Raw genomic sequence first — 16394 nt, 5'->3', positions numbered from 1 at the left:
TTTCAACAGAACATATGGATGCAATAGTATGTTCCAAAGTGCAAACAGGTACACTTGTGGAATTTTGAATGGATTGTATAGGCTCAATCCAATACAGGAGTGGCTAAGATAATTGGTTTCAGTGCAGGGGTTTTAATAAATTAGCTTGTAGGTAGGTCCCACTGACCTGCTCTACCTGACTGTTTGTGTGTGTGTTTTTCAGAAAGAGTGCCTCTTGGTAGATTTGAAACCCTCCATAAGCATACACTTCCACCTGAAACATGCAGTTGGTAGCCAGAAGTGAAATATTTTGACCCTATGTGGCATGAGCTCCTGTGCTAAATGGGACTGAGCACACCTAATCCTGTGCTTTATTGTGGCCTATCATTATGTGTTGGAAATAAATTTCAGGAAGAAAATGCTCATTTCCCCCTACAATTGCATGTTATGAAAAACCAAGCAAAGCACTAACACTCCCCACCCACCCATTGTGTTTTATGAAGGCTTGTTCTTCTGCCTTTCTTTCAGGCAGCTGGACAACCATATCTAACATAGCACCCCAGCAGGAAATACTCTTAAAGTCCCTGGAAGCAGTGTCACCTGTTGGATCCTAACAGAATGGGAGCCCTCTGATACATAGGACTTAATGAACCATCACTTCTGCTGCACTTTCTCTAAAGAATAGAAGATACATACAGCCCTCCATTTGCATTTTGGGTAAGCGTCTTTATCATAGATTTATTCAAGAATATTTTTGGCTTACCTGGTGCCATTTGGAGCTGCAAGAAAGTTAACTCTTTCTTGTGTCTTTATGAAGAACGTTTTGTGTCTTGCTTAGAAAGAGAAGCAGGATACAAATGCTTCAAATAAACAAACAAACCCTATTGACCAACAATTCTTTCAAAGAAAATTGATTCTGTTTCAAGTATTCCATTTTAGGCATGCAACTTTCTCATTAAACGTCTGTGCAATAAATCATCCCTAGAAAAATTGCCTTACACTGTTGCTATTTGCAAAGATAAAAATGACAAATCTCAAGATCTAGTTTATTTTGTTTTCCCATGTTTAGCCTGCCTTTCCACCCAAAGGACCATCCAAAGGGCAACCAAAAGGTAGTGCAAACTAACAGTGCGTTAATGCTAACTTTTCAATAACTCATGCTATCATTAGTCATGAAGAAATGCCTGAATCAAACAAGGCAAAGTTCAATTATCTGGAGATGTTCATTCTCCAGTGACTTCTTTTAGACCACCCCCACCCCAGCAAGCAAACAAACACCTGTCTAAAAACAGTCAGAAGCAAAGATAATCTTTTGATAAAGACAAACATATTAATTCATAAAATAAACTGAGATGACATATATCAGTAGTCCCAATGCAGCAAGATAAATCTGTATGGGTGGCTTTACATGACAGTTGGCAGCTCCATAAACTGGTAACAACTCAACACAATTTTAGTATGCAAGAGCTCACACTTCTGACACGTCTGAACCTGCTAAATCTAGATTCTCTGCCCAATTTCCCACCCAAATTCCAAATCTTGGGGAAAGAAATCAGTAAATTGTTGGGTGGTGAAGCTCAATAACCTTGGGTGGGTTCAGATGTCACGCCTGCCAGGAGCATGCATGCTCACATATCAACATTTTACCAAAATGTAACCAGCTTGCGGAGCTGGTGGTGGTTGGGTGCAGCCACCCTATCCGTCCCTGTCAGTGCTGATTCACATTTGTAGTCCACTCCATACTAAAATGCTCATCTAAGGCCTTTTTAACTTTTTAAATGTCTTTTTTAATGTCAAAGAAGATCCACAGCCCTAGCCAGAGCTGCTTGACTAGTTGCCTGTAACTACAGTGGATCTTGGCAAGCATCTCCAATCTCCAAAATGAGGAAAAATTGAATGGATTGTGTGGTTTTTGGTTAGTCCATTCCTTGATCCAGGCCATCTTTTGAATGGTGCTTTAGTTACCTTTAGTCCAGTCCTGGAGTAGAAGCAGGGCTAACAAACAACCAGCAGCAAGAGCACTGAAAGCAGTCTGCACTTGCCTTTGTAAATAATATCTATTTCATTAAACAATTAATATTCCTGATTATTCTGCACTGCCTTGTCCTTGTGTGCCACAACTCTTTCCTCTGGATTCTAAACATTGCTGCACAGATTTTATGGGGGAAAGGTTCTAAGAAACTTGTTTGAGTAATGCAGTTCTCAATTAAAGAACAATTGTTAAAAGTAAATTTCTCAGTCCTTGGTTATTAAAAGCCTTTTAAATTTTTATTTCATATTCAAACTACTCAAATGAGTTGCTTTCAAACATCAAAGGCAACCTAGAATTTTGAAATGGTACATCTTCATCCTCCTTCATTATAGGCCGATTAGCAGCATTTCACTTCATCCAGTCCAATTTAGATTCACCAACTGGAGAAGAGAAATCTATTAATTTAAAACTGCAATATGAAATACATTATATAAAAATACTTAGAAAGTCATCTTTAAAATCCATTTGATGTTTTAAAATGTAACAACAGTCCCTGAGCACCAATCAGTTTCAAGTTTCTTCAGTATTTCTATTATTTCTTTTGCTATGAGGTTGCTGGGGGGAAGGCAGGATCACACCCACACAATCATGGCTCCCTCTGGATTTCGCCATGCCACGTGATTGCTGTTGCAGTGAGCAGTGCAGTGATCTGGAGCCAGAAGAACCAAAGCCTGGCCTCCAGGAATCCCACAATGCACCACACGAGCAGAATCGCACAATGCATACTCCTTCCTCCCAGCTCTATGGTAGAGTTAGCTGTCGGCATCTGCCAGCAGTCTGCTTACCTACACAACTGGGCCATGAGGTTGGAGGGCATGCGTGCACCCTTTTTTTTTTTTTACACCTGCAATTTAAGCTATGACTTCCTGGTGCAGTAGCTAGCTCCATTTTCTAACAGAAGCAAGGCCAACAATCCCTGAGCAACAATGTTCAAGTTTCATCAGTAGTTCTGTTATTTCTTTTGTTATGAGGTTATCATAACAAAGTATCATCTCAGATTGTGTGTACTGTACATAGAGTAACTGATATAGATATGGGCACATGTACAGTAGTCCCTCGACCTACGAACTACTCGACAACCAACGTTTTCGACTTACGAACAACAAAAAAGACCAGAAGTAGTTGGCGGTTTAGATTTGGCTTCCTCGACTTACGAATTTTTAGATGCGGTTTCCTCGACTTACGAATGTTTCCAGACCTCCGTGGGTGCGCTTTTCGACCTACGAAAATTTCGACTTACGAACGTCCGTTCGGAACGGATTAACTACGTAAGTCGAGGGACCACTGTACATTATTACATGGCAGTTCCTTTCCATTCGCTTATATGCTCCCTAACATAATATGGACTTTCAGTGGAGGTCAAAATATTCTAATATAATATGTGAACAGCCATGTTCTTTCCAGAATTAGCAAGAACTTCCTTATCATATCTTACTAGAAAAAAATACCTTAAACTTCGTATATAAGAATTAAAAAGTACAGAGTAGTTTTGAATTGTCTAAGATATCAACCTTCATATATGACCGTGTGAGTTATATTACTTGCCTCATTGTCTCATTTGTTCCAGTCTTATAAGGGGGAAAATCTGTTTAAGAGCTTTGGGAAAGGACTGAGACCGAGAATTTTTCTTCTTCTTCAGGCACTTTGTGATGGCTTAGGGTTTTTACAGATATTTCTGATGATGTCACTAAGAAGATTAGAATAACACAAGGAGGAGAGGATTTTTAAAATAAAATTTTATAACTTCTAGAAAAATATTTTCCAGTGATTTCTATAAAGCAATGACAACAAACTTCCTCAACTGGGGACAGAAGCGTGGACCATCATATCACTGCCTGGTTTGGAGAACAGGAGAGGACAAAATCAAGTACCTTGTCCTCTTCTCCCTGAGCTTCAGTTAGTGGATGGTACTGATGGGCAAGCCAGCTTGCCTCATAGTTAAATTTGGAAATTTTAAATTTCCTAGCTTTCTTGAGAATTCTCAGAAGAAATTACCAAGAGTTTTCTGTAAAATGTGGTAAAACCAAGAGAAGCTCACTCACCCTGCCAACCTTAATGCTTCCGAAACATATGTGGCTTTTTGAAGTGGAGAACTGGAGGGGAGGATTGACTGGTTGAGATCTTGTAGAGCTCATTTTTGAGTGCCTGTGCAGGACGGGGCACTCCTAAAAAGTGTACTTTGCTGCTGTAATGCATGGGAATTTTAGCTTCCGGTGCCTTCCAGTTAAATGAATTTCCTGAGAGACACTGAAAACTGCATCTCCTATGTACCACATCACAAAATGTCCACATCAGAAATGTCCAGTCCTTAAGGATGAGGCTGCTAGACTTCTGTTACCTGCCATTCGTCTAGTTCTCATCTTCCACCTTCCATTTACAAGGGTAAGTTTACTGACCCTTGGAGTATTGGCAGGGAAGGCTGGCTAGTAGTGAGCCTATTATAAGCCAGGCCTAAATCCTGGGGTGGTTTGAGTTTGCCTCATAATGAGGCTGGGATTTCTGAAGTGGAGGTATTCCTATATATATATATATATATATATATATATATATATATATATATATATATTCCAAAATTCACCAGCAAATTCACCAGCATCAGAAGTGCAGAATAGCCTCTTCCTCCCATCTAATTTGAGTCTGGCAGATACTACACTCAGAATAAAGCATATCATCATCAGCATAGGATGGGGGTGTAGCTCAGTGGAACTGCATGCAGAAGGTCCCCAGTTAAATCCCTGACATCTTCAGGTAGGGCAGCAAAAGACTCCTGCCTGAATCCTTGGAAAACTACTGCCAGTCAGTGTAGACACTATTGAGCTAGACAGACCAATGGTCTGACTTGGTATTAGTCAGTTTCCTTTGTTTCTAAGCCAACACACTTTTGCCCTTATGCTGTTGTCCTTTGTATCTTTTCTGACAGGTTAACAGAAATAAGTTGTTGGAACCAGGAACTAGAGAAAATTATGTTCTAGACCTAAATGCCAGTATATGGACTGGCACTTTACTGTCTTGCCCTTAGATGATCAATAGTTATTCCTTCTTGAACTGATCAAAATAAGTAATGGGAGCCCCATGTCTACCATTAATTCTTTAAACAATTGTTAATAAACATTTGTTAATATTTTCTCATTATAAACAATTGTCACTTTATTTATATAGTGCCATCTCTGTGTATAGCCACCTAATGGCACAGCGGGGAAATGACTTGAATAGCAAGCCAGAGTTGCCGGTTCGAATCCCCGCTGGTATGGGAAACACCTATATCGGGCAGCAGTGATATAGGAAGATGCTGAAAGGCATCATCTCACACTGCATGGGAGATGGCAATGGTAAAGCCCTCCTGTATTCTACCAAAGAAAAACCACAGGGCTCTGTGGTCGCCAGGAGTTGACACCGACTCAACGGCACATTTATCTTTACCTTTCTCTGTGTGTGGTGCTTTACAAAGAGTGTGAAGACAGGTAGGGATCCATAATTAATTAAATTCACTGAATCTTTCAGGTGTTATGTTTGGCAGCATGTACAAGGTATTTTAGCACCAATGAACTAACAACAAAAGAAGAAGAAGCATGTTTTGTCCAGCCACTTTTGTGCAGCCACTCAAACCACTTTTGCACTCAGGGCTGTCACCTTGTGCATCTATTTTTAATAACAAACAATTGACTTATGTGACTGAGGAAACTGGAGATCTCTCACTGTGAAAAGAACCTAATGTAGATATTAATACTGGGAAATGTTATGAATGACTAGGATACTTTGACTTGAGGAGGTGTTGGATGCAGTGGAGGACCTGTCAGGTTTTCATATTTTCAAGCTAGACACATCACTCTTTCGTTATGTGCAATATAACGGGGGGAAACAAGGGGGGGAAGCCTTTTGAATCACTGATGGGGTCTGGTAATTCAAAGGGCTTAATAGATTACTTTTGCTCTTTGCTTTTGACTTCAAATGATTGGCCAAGTAGTTTTATGAAGTAGTAAGAGAGGGATATAAGTTGGAAAATTCAGATGACAGAATGGAAGAAGATATGGAGAAATGTGTTAACCAGACTATTATCAGCTGATTTGAAAGTGAACCTAAAAATACAGTTTTGGTGACATTTAATCCCACACAAAGTCAGATGTATAATCATTCATATGAAAATTGCTGGCCATATGGAGCTATTCATGTTTTAACTTGTCCAATAATATATCCTCTCTGGACTATAAGCATTGTAGCAAACTGAAGCGGGGGGGACCTCCCTGAACATTTTCAGAATAATATTGTAAAATTTGGAATATTGCCATAGCAGTGCAGCTAACCTACTACAGATTATGCCAGAAGCAACAGAACAATGCACTCATTCATAGTTAAAGTTTATTTGCAATGCTTTGGAACAACAAATTTCAAAATCATACCTGGCCATACATATTTTTTTCTCTTTTGTACTGTTTAAAATAATATATTGCTCCTATACTTAATGGGTTATATCACAAAATGTATTATCTTTTAAAGTAACGCAACTAACTAACTAAATAACAACATCTCCTTCCAACAAATGGTTTTAAAAATAGAATTCATTGTTCCTTTACATGAATTTTAAACACTTGATCATTTTCAAAAATTTGTGGAATCTTGTGGAATAACATCCCACTACTCGACAAGTCTTTCTTTCTATCTGCCCTTTGTTAATGGTGAGTGACAAAAATACTGTCTAAAAGTGGAGCAGCGGTATAAAGTAATAGGCTGTATTTGGAGAATCTGTAATTGTTCACTTGGAAGACAGTCCCATATTCAGATGCCCTTGCACGTGTACACACACACACACACACACACACACACACACACACACAGACAGTTAGATAATTGCTTTTCACCACTTGAGTGGATGTGTTGCTCCACGCCCTCACCAATTCTACCTCTCTCACCCAAGGTCAGGACAGAGGCTGCTCCGCTTACTCACTCACCTCACCAGCCCAAACATCACCCTTCTCCCACCTGTTCAAACCTCACCTTTTGGGCATGCTCTGCCCTCTCACCCATGGCTCCGTTTGCAGATTCGGTTGGCAGCTGCAGTGTCCCGCTGCTCTCCTCATTGCTGCTGCCACTCCAGCACTTGCACTTTTCCCCTCTCCCTCTCTCTTCAGCCCCTTGGTGAGCACAGCTGCCAAAGCAGCAAAGGCAAGGAGGAAAGGCCAGCAAGATCTTACAGGTGCCAGTTGGATTTCCAGACAGAGGTGTGGGCTAGAGGGCAGAGTTTGTCCAAAGGATGAGGCCAGCACAGGGGAAGAGGGAGAACATTGGGTCTGGTTAGGTGGGGTGAGGCTGGCAAGGGGACGGGATGGCAATAATGCCAGCTCCAGCCAAAGGAGGCAAGGTGGGGCCTGGGGCCACCAATGAGATAAGTATACAGAGAGGACAAGGAAGCCACAGCAGGAAAGTGGAGTGATGCCTGCTGTGATGGCAGAGTGCCCATGCTCACTGCCCCATTGTACAATCACTGCCTGAGGTAATAACCTCATCTTGCCTCAGGGAAGAGCCACTCCTGAATGTTCTTCTCTCTCTCTCTCTCACACACATACACACACACATACACACTACCACTTTTTGAATGTGGTAGTGAAATGAAATGCTGCCCTTCTCTCCTGAAGGCAAATGATATTCTGTCATCATTTTCTATGCTATTTTTCCTGCTTTTTAATACTTCTTTGAATAAGGGGTCTTTATTTTATTGAACAAGAGTTGGAATACTCATGCTGATATCTGGAGTTAGCCCACTCCAATAGGAGGATCCCATCAGTATTCTATGTCTTGTTCAAGTATCTGAATGGTCCTTGTTTAAAAGAGTATTTAAAAGCAGGTTTTTTTAAAAAGAAAAGACATAGAAAATTATGACAGAGTGGATTTTTTCTTTGGGAGAAGAGAAGAGTATTTCCTGCCAAGACAGACTTTTAAAAATGGCACATGATCACTACAGTGGCTGTAAAACTAACATGAATAATGAGGCCTTTTATTTGATTGCCTGCTTGCTGGGCTGGGTGTGTTGGGGAGGCACTGTTCTAATCTGAAGCAGTAGTGCTTGGATAGTGCCATTGTAACAGAACAGTTTATTGAAGGGTGGGTTAGAATCATCTGAGGGACATAAGAAAATGTGACAAGAAAAGAAAAGGGGAACTGAGAGGCATAAACAAAAAGATAAGAGTTTTATAGAAGGTGTCAGGATTCTTATAGAAAATAGCTATATACAGGGGCGTAACAAGGCTGGAGTGGGCCCAGAGACAAAATTTTAAAATGGGCCCCTCGCTGATACACACACACACTTCACAATATATAGTCATGTGACTTGCCTCTCTGGGTGGGGGCCTCAAGGCGTGGGGCCCAGGCAGCCGCCTCCCCTTGCCTAATAGTAGTTACACCCCTGGCTATATATTAAAACATCAGAGATCCTTAAATGTAGACTAAATGAAAATGTTGTGGGGAGATATAGAAAATCACAAAGCAAACAACAGAAAGATAGTTTACATTATTATTTTTCCAAGGAATCTCTTTGTGCTCAAAATAGACTATAACTGAATGCAGCTTCTTTTTTTGGAAAGAAAGAAAGAGAGAGGGGGTGGGAGGGAGGGAGGGAGAGAGAGAGAGAAAGAAAGAAAGAAAGAAAGAAAGAAAGAGCAAATTATTATAAAATCCTTTCTAAATATGAAAAATACTCCTTACAAGTTTAGCAGCCATTCTGGAGTATGCCAGCAAGTATTCTATATATTTATTTATCTTAGACATACCAGTCGCTAATCCCATGCATGGCAGCTCTTGCAAGAGTTCGCTAGTAGAAGTACCATGGTGATTAGGCAGTTGGGGTTCCATATGCAGATAGGGAGGAGGAGCCTGTGATGGTTAAGGTCAGTTGGAATGCAACTGTTACTGGTCAGAAGATGTTCTTGACTGTAGAAGAGAAGAATCTATATATATAAAAGGATAGCGGACAGGGGTCTGCAAAGAGAGGGGTTGTGAGGGAGCAAAGAGCCCCTTCAGGAGAAGGAGGCTGACGTGTGAATTAGATGAGGAAACAAGATGAACAAGATCTGTTAACTCAGGGAGGGAGGGACGGGGGGAGAGAGAGAGGAAGGAAGGAAGGAAGGAAGGAAGGAAGGAAGGGAAGAAAGACAGAATGGAAGAGCGAGTGAAGGAGAGAGAGAAAAAAGAAGGGGGGGAAGAGAGAAAGAATGAAGGACAAGGGATGGGGCCGAGCCTGTCAGTGGCCTGAGGGGAACGAGCGGCCATCACGGCGCCTATTGGCAGCAAGGAAGGCCCCAGTCAAGCACTCTTGCTGTTTGGGGCTACCAGGCCATTAGCGGACTGGGGGAGGCAGACAAGGGATGGGCCTGAGCCTGTCAGTGGCGTGAGGGGATCAAGCGGCCATGGTGGCAATGAGGAAGGACCCAGTAAACCAGCTCCGGTAAACCTGTGGGGAGGAGCAGGGCTTGGGTGAAGGTGGGGAGGTCTCTGGGGATTGGGGGCTGCCGCTTGGACGATAGGCACCAGCAACGCTGCAGCCATGACCAAGAGGGGTGAGGGTGATGGAGTAAAGGGATGAAGGAGTGACCAAGTGGAGTGAGGGGGATGGAAACAACTGGATTGAGGAGGAGGAGCAGGAGTGTGGCTCAGGTGAGGGTGGAGAAATCTCTGTGAGGGGGCCTGGCAGGGAGCATTCAAGTACAAGCACACAGATGCTCTGAGCAGGTTAAGCTAGTTTGCAATTATTTGCCTACAAAAATGTCAGTTCTCTCAGAAGTGTTAGACTGACATTGCTCCTGAAGGTTATCTGATAGTCCAGTCCCATTGAGCCATGATGATCCCATACTCTGAGAGCACTAAAAGCATTGCCCATTTTTTAAAAATTCGTCATTCTGGTAACTGGTTATAATGTGCCTCGTGCACAGATTGAGAGTAACTAGGATTTCGTAGACTATCAGTCCTCAACATGTGATAGTGAGTTAAAAGTGTTGGGAATTAAAATACAACCATGGCAGAGAGAGAAACTCTCCACGACAATGAATACAATCCCAAGTAAATTAAATTTTGGACTAGGGAGAATGAAAGCAGTCACCTAACTGTTATTTTATCTTATGTAAAACAAGATAAGCGAGATTGTAGGGAGAATAATGTAATAGTGATTCCAATCACCAATGGCAAGTTTCTCAGTGATTTCCATGAAACTTGGATTGAGCTATAAAATGTTAAACTACATAAAATCTGCTGAGTATACTTTTTGCCCCCCAAATGAAAGGAGTGAGCCAGCATGGCTTCCACAAAGGTAAATCTTGCCTCACCAACCTTTTGGACTTCTTTGAGAGTGTCAACAAGTATGTGAATAAAGGTGATCCAGTTGACATAGTCTACCTGGACTTCCAAAAAGCTTTTGACAAAGTTCCTCATCAAAGACTCCTGAGGAAACTTAGCTGTCATGGAATAAAGGGACAAGTACATGTGTGGATTGCTAACTGGTTGAAAGACAGAAAACAGAGGGTAGGTATAAATGGAGAGTTTTCACAATGGAGGGAAGTAAGAAGTGGGGTCCCCCAGGTATCTGTACTGGGACCAGTGCTTTTTAATTTATTCATAAATGATCTAGAAGCAGGGGTAAGCAGCGATGTGGCCAAATTTGCAGATGATACCAAACTCTTCCGCGTAGTGAAATCCAAAACGGATTGTGAGCAGCTCCAAAAGGATCTCTCCAAACTGGGGGAGTGGGTGACAAAATGGCAAATGCGTTTCAATGTTAGCAAGTGTAAAGTGATGCACATTGGGACGAAAAACCCCACCTTCAAGTATATGCTGATGGGATCTGAGCTGTCGGGTGACAGACCAGGAAAGGGATCTTGGGGTTGTGGTTGACAGCTCGTTGAAAGTGTCTATTCAATGTGCAGCAGCTGTGAAAAAGGCAAATTCCATGCTAGGGATCATTAGGAAGGGGATTGAAAATAAAACGGCTAAAATTATAATGCCCTTATACAAAACTATGGTGCGACCACACTTGGAGTACTGTGTACAGTTCTGGTCACCACATCTTAAAAAGGACATTGTTGAACTGGAGAAGGTACAGAAGAGGGCAACCAAGATGATCAGGGGCCTAGAGCACCTTTCTTACGAGGCAAGACTACAACACCTGGGGCTTTTTAGTTTAGAAAAAAGACGACTGCGGGGAGACATGATAGAGGTCTATAAAATCATGCATGGCGTGGAGAAAGTGGAGAGAGAGAGATTCTTTTCCCTCTCACACAACACTAGAACAAGGGGTCACTCCATGAAATTGATTGCCAGGAGGTCTAGGACCAACAAGCGGAAGTACTTTTTCACACAACGCGTGATCCACTTGTGGAACTCTCTGCCACAGGATGTGGTGACGGCCAACAATCTGGATGGCTTTAAGAGGGGTTTGGATGACTTCATGGAGGAGAGGTCTATCAATGGCTACTAGTCAGAGGGCTGTGGGCCACCTCCAGCCTCAAGGGTGTGCCTCTGAGAACCAGTTGCAGGGGAGTAATGGCAGGAGAGAGTGCACGCCCTCAACTCCTGCCTGTGGCTTCCAGTGGCATCTGGTGGGCCACTGTGCAAAACAGGATGATGGACTAGATGGGCCTTGAGCCTGATCCAGCAGGGCTGTTCTTATGTTATGTTCTTAGTTTTCCAATGGTTTTAGTAAGCAGGTTACAAGCAAATAGTAACTCAGTTGCTTAATGCTACTGATCTATATTGCTTTTCCATTATATTTAAAAATAGAAATCAGTGTTTTAATAGAGAATGTTCATTTTAATTTAATAATATTCATTTTAGTAGGTGATACTTTGTGGATTTTTCATGAAGCTAGTTGACACAGAGAAAGCATTTCTTGTTAGGGAAATTGTCATACTGCCTCAAGAGAAGCTCATAACATTGTTTTCAACAATGCCATGACTATGGAGCACTCTTCACAGATTAAAAGGCCACAAATTAAAACAGAGATTATGAATGAATGGTTTATTGAACCAGAGAACTGCCTGCTTTTGGAGCAACTGGGAAACACACCCACACCACAGGATTGCTTCCAATAAAATAGTGCCACCTTTACTGTCTTTGCTTTTCCTCTGTCATTTTCAAAGAAATGGCTTCTGTTTAACAATAATCTGGACATTGTTTCATCAGACTATCCCCAAATACATTAGAAATCATCCAGCAGCCTTCAGACAGAGGGCAGAGTGTCCTTCCTTCAAGGCTAGCAGTTCTGTCTGCTGCATGGAGATTGGCTCTGGCTCATCCTCTTACAAGCCTATTCAACAACTGACCTGGACAGAAATGCCAGAGAAGCAGGAACAGAACCCCACAGAGAGGATTAGGAGCAAAAGCAGACCATATAGTAGTGAACAAAGGAAAGCAAGCAGTAACCACTGATATGGCCTGTAATTCAAGAAAGAGGCTAACACCACATCCAGCAGTAAAACAAGAATGGCCAAAGAGCTTACATTATTTATGGCCCACTGAGAGCACTGGTATGAGTCAATAATTAGGGAAACAAAGCTTGTCTATGTGCTGCCGTTCATTGTTTTTCCTTAGTGGCTCGTGCAGTTTGCAAGGACAGATTGGTGTTATGCTTAGGTTTGAACATTTTCAGAAATCTAAATGAACATAAGAACAGGCCTGCTGGATCAGGCCCAAGCCCCAACTAGTCCAGCATCCTGTTTCACACAGTGGCCTACCAGATGTCACTGGAAGCCTACAGGCAGGAGTTGAGGGCATGCCCTCTCTCCTGCTATTACTCCCCTGCGACTGGTATTCAGAGGGATCCTGCCTTTGAGGCTGGGGGTGGCCTATAGACCTCTGACTAGTAGCCATTGATACACCTCTCCTCCATGAAGTTATCCAAATCCCTCTTAAAGCCATCCAGGTTGTTGGCTGTCACCACACCTTGTGGCAGAGAATTCCACAAGTTGATTATGCATTGTGTGAAAAAGTACTTCGGTTTGTTGGTCTTAAATTTCCTGGCAATCAATTTCATGGGATGACCCCTGGTTCTAGTGAAATTTCTATCCACTATCTCCACACCATGCATGATTTTATAGATCTCTATCATGTCTCCCCACAGTCATCTTTTTTGTAAACTAAAAAGTCCCAGGTGTTGTAGCCTTGCCTCATAAGAATGGTGCTCTAGGCCCCTGATCATCTTGGTTGCCCTCTTCTGCAACCTTTCCAGTTCTACAAGGTCCTTTTTAAGACATGGTGACCAGAATTGTACGCAGTACTCCAGGTGTGGCCGCACCATAGTTTTGTATAAGGGCCTAATGATTCCTGGCATGGAATTAGCCTTTTTTCACAGCTGCCGCACATTGAGTCAAAAGTTTCAACAAGCTGTCCACCACGACCCCAAGATCCCTCTCCTGGTCAGTCAGCGACAGCTCAGATCCCAACAACGTATACTTGAAGTTGGGGGTTTTCATCCCAATGCGCATCACTTTACACTTGCCAACACTGAAGTGCATTTGCCATTTTGTTGCCCACTCACCCAGTTTGGAGAGATCCTTTGGAGCTCCTCATAATCCGTTTTCGATTTCACTAGAGCTGGGAAAGCATTCTCTACTAAAGTCATCTGCAAATTTGGCCACCTCGCTGCTTAACCCTACTTCTAGATCATTTATGAATAAATTAAAAAGTACTGGTCCCAGTACAGATCCCTGGGGGACCCCACTTCTTACTTCCCTCCATTGTGAAAACTTTTCCTTTATACCTACCCTTTGTTTCCTGTCCTTCAAACAGTTAGCAGTCCACACATGTACTTGTCCCCTTATCCCATGACTGCTAGGTTTTCTTAGGAGTCTTTGATGAAGAAATTTGTTGAAAGCTTTTTGGAAGTCCAGGTATACTATGTCAACTGCACCATCTTTATCCACACACTTGTTGACACTCTCAAAGAACTCCAGAAGGTTTGTGAGGCAAGATTTCCCTTTGCAGAAGCCAAGATGGTTGTCTCCCAGCAGGGCCTGGAACTTAAATTCCATCAATTTGCCTGGAACTGATTTTAAGCTAACTGGCCTGTAAATTCCCGGATTGCCCCTGGACCCCTTTTTGAAAATCGTTGTTACATCCTCCGGTACACAGCCTGATTGCAGGGATATGTTATTTATTTTAGCAAGGAGGTTGACAATTTTACATTTGAGTTCTTTGAGGACTCTTGGATGGATGCCATCTAGCCCTTTAACACCCTTAAATACACCCTTAAATAAAGGACCAGGGGTCATCACATGAAATTGGTTGCGAAGAAATTTAGGTCCAACAAATGGAAGAACTTTTTCACACAAAGCATAATCAACTTGTGGAATTCTCTGCCACAAGATGTGGTGACAGTTAACAACTGGGATGGCTTTAAGAGGGGTTTGGATAACTTCAAAGAGCAGAGTTCAATCAATGGCTAGTAGTCTGAGGGCTATAGGCCACCTCCAGCCTCAGAGGCAGGATGCCTCTGAATATCAGTTGCAGGGGAGTAACAGCAAGAGAAAGGGTATGTCCTCAGCTCCTGCCTATAGGCTTCCAGCAGGATCTGGTAGGCCACTGAGTGAAACAGGATGCTGGACTAGATGGGCCTTGGGCTGTTTTTATTAGACCTGGTATGCCCAGGGTTTGTGAGGCTTGTGCAGAGGAAACACCACACATTGCATTGCATAAAGTTGAGAAGTATGACAAATCTCTTCTCAGAAGTGAGCCTTCAAAACAAAGGCTGCCTTTGTACGTAGTCCGGAAACTACCATTGGTACAGAATGCGGCAGCCAGATTGATATCTGGGATAACATGAAGGGACCACATAACAACGGTTTTGAAAGAACGGCACTGGCTGCCGATATGTTTCCTGGTGAAATACAAAGTGCTGGTTATTAACTATAAAGCCCTTAACAGCTTGGGTCCAGGCTATTTAAAAGAATGCCTCCTTTGTCATGAACCCTGCCGCCTTTTATGATGTTCTGGAGAGGTCCAGTTTCAGTTGCTACCAGCTCATCTGGTGGCAACTCAGGACCAGGCTTTCTCTGTGGCTGCCCCAGGGCTTTGGAATATGCTCCCTGCTGAAATTAGAGCTTCTCCTTTTCTGTTTGTGTTCAGGAACACCCTCAAGAGACTCTCCTGTTCTTGCAAGCTTTTAATTAAAATTAATTTTAATAATTTTAATATTTTGTTTTTGATTTCTTTTATTGTGTTTTATGTATTTTAATCTGTGATTTTTAATATTAAAATTTGTACACCACCTAGAGATGTACCTATCAGGCAGTATAAAAATATGATAAATAAATAAATAAAACTAGCTGGAATGATGAAGGTTCCTAGTATTCTTAATCCCAAATAGTCTAAGCATTAGCTTTCCTTTCTGAATCTTGATATGCTTGGAAATGATGACATTTTTAGAAATGAGAAATATTAAATTTACTGGCCCACATATTGTGCAGTATAGTGCAGGTGGTGCCAATCTGCTTGCGTTGCTGCTGCAGGTTCCCAGTGAAGCACCAGCAGTTCTGCAAAAGAGCACAAATACTTGAAGTTGCATAGCCTCACTCCAGAAGCACAACTTAAGTTAGAAATGTGTTGCTTGGCTGTCAGCGACATACTTTCAAATTCCAATCTAAATATGGCTTCCGGAGTACAGGTGCACTATTTTAAGTGTTTGTGCTCAAAAGAGCAGGATCTCCTGTGCTTTGTTAGAAGCCTGCAGCAGTGTGGGAGAATCAGCACTGCCTGTGAGATGCTGCACAACGTCTGATATTTTAGTACACACTGTTGTCATGTTCTCTGGAGAACTGGATGCACTGAAACAGAGGACATTCTCAGGATTCTAGAATAATCCATGGGCCACAAAAAATTATGTGACATTCTGATTATATATTACTCAACCTGTTATAGAACCCATGCTTCAGAGTTCTACTCTACTGAAAGCGTTTGCTTCATGTTAATGAGTTATCAGACAAATGGAAGTTCCATATGATGTATCTATTATTGGCTTGTACCATTTCAGATTGCAAGTGGGGGGGGGTGATGGATAAAATGTTAAAATGCACCCCCACATAAAATGCTCCCTGAACATTTTTTTTTTAAAGTGCATGTCAAGAAGAAGGTTGTGGGCTAGCCTTTCCACAGATGTGCACATTTTGGATGTGCTGAGACTACTTTCTTTGAAGTGGTACAGCCCAGGAATAGTTGCATCACTAGAAGGTTCAACTCCTCTGTTTAAGATCTATGAATGAGTATACTTGACTTGATTTAAGACTATTCTTTTAATACTGCTGGGGGGAAATGTGTTAAAAAAAACAGTATCACACTGCATAGATAGGCCAGTTTACTGACCTTTCTCCCCTAATTATGATGTTAGCTGAGTACATACGTATGGAATTTT

General features: G+C 42.0%; 1 protein-coding gene across 14 annotated transcripts in view; it reads left to right on the top strand.

Moving 5' to 3' along the window:
• ANKS1B (ankyrin repeat and sterile alpha motif domain containing 1B) overlaps positions 1-16394 on the top strand; it is a 595071-nt gene that overhangs the window by 396827 nt on the left and 181850 nt on the right. The gene's annotated exons all lie outside the window — the stretch shown is intronic.

The sequence above is a fragment of the Hemicordylus capensis genome, chromosome 5 (genome assembly GCF_027244095.1).
Source record: "Hemicordylus capensis ecotype Gifberg chromosome 5, rHemCap1.1.pri, whole genome shotgun sequence".
NCBI lineage: Eukaryota > Metazoa > Chordata > Lepidosauria > Squamata > Cordylidae > Hemicordylus > Hemicordylus capensis.
This window is presented reverse-complemented; position numbering and strand designations above follow the sequence as displayed.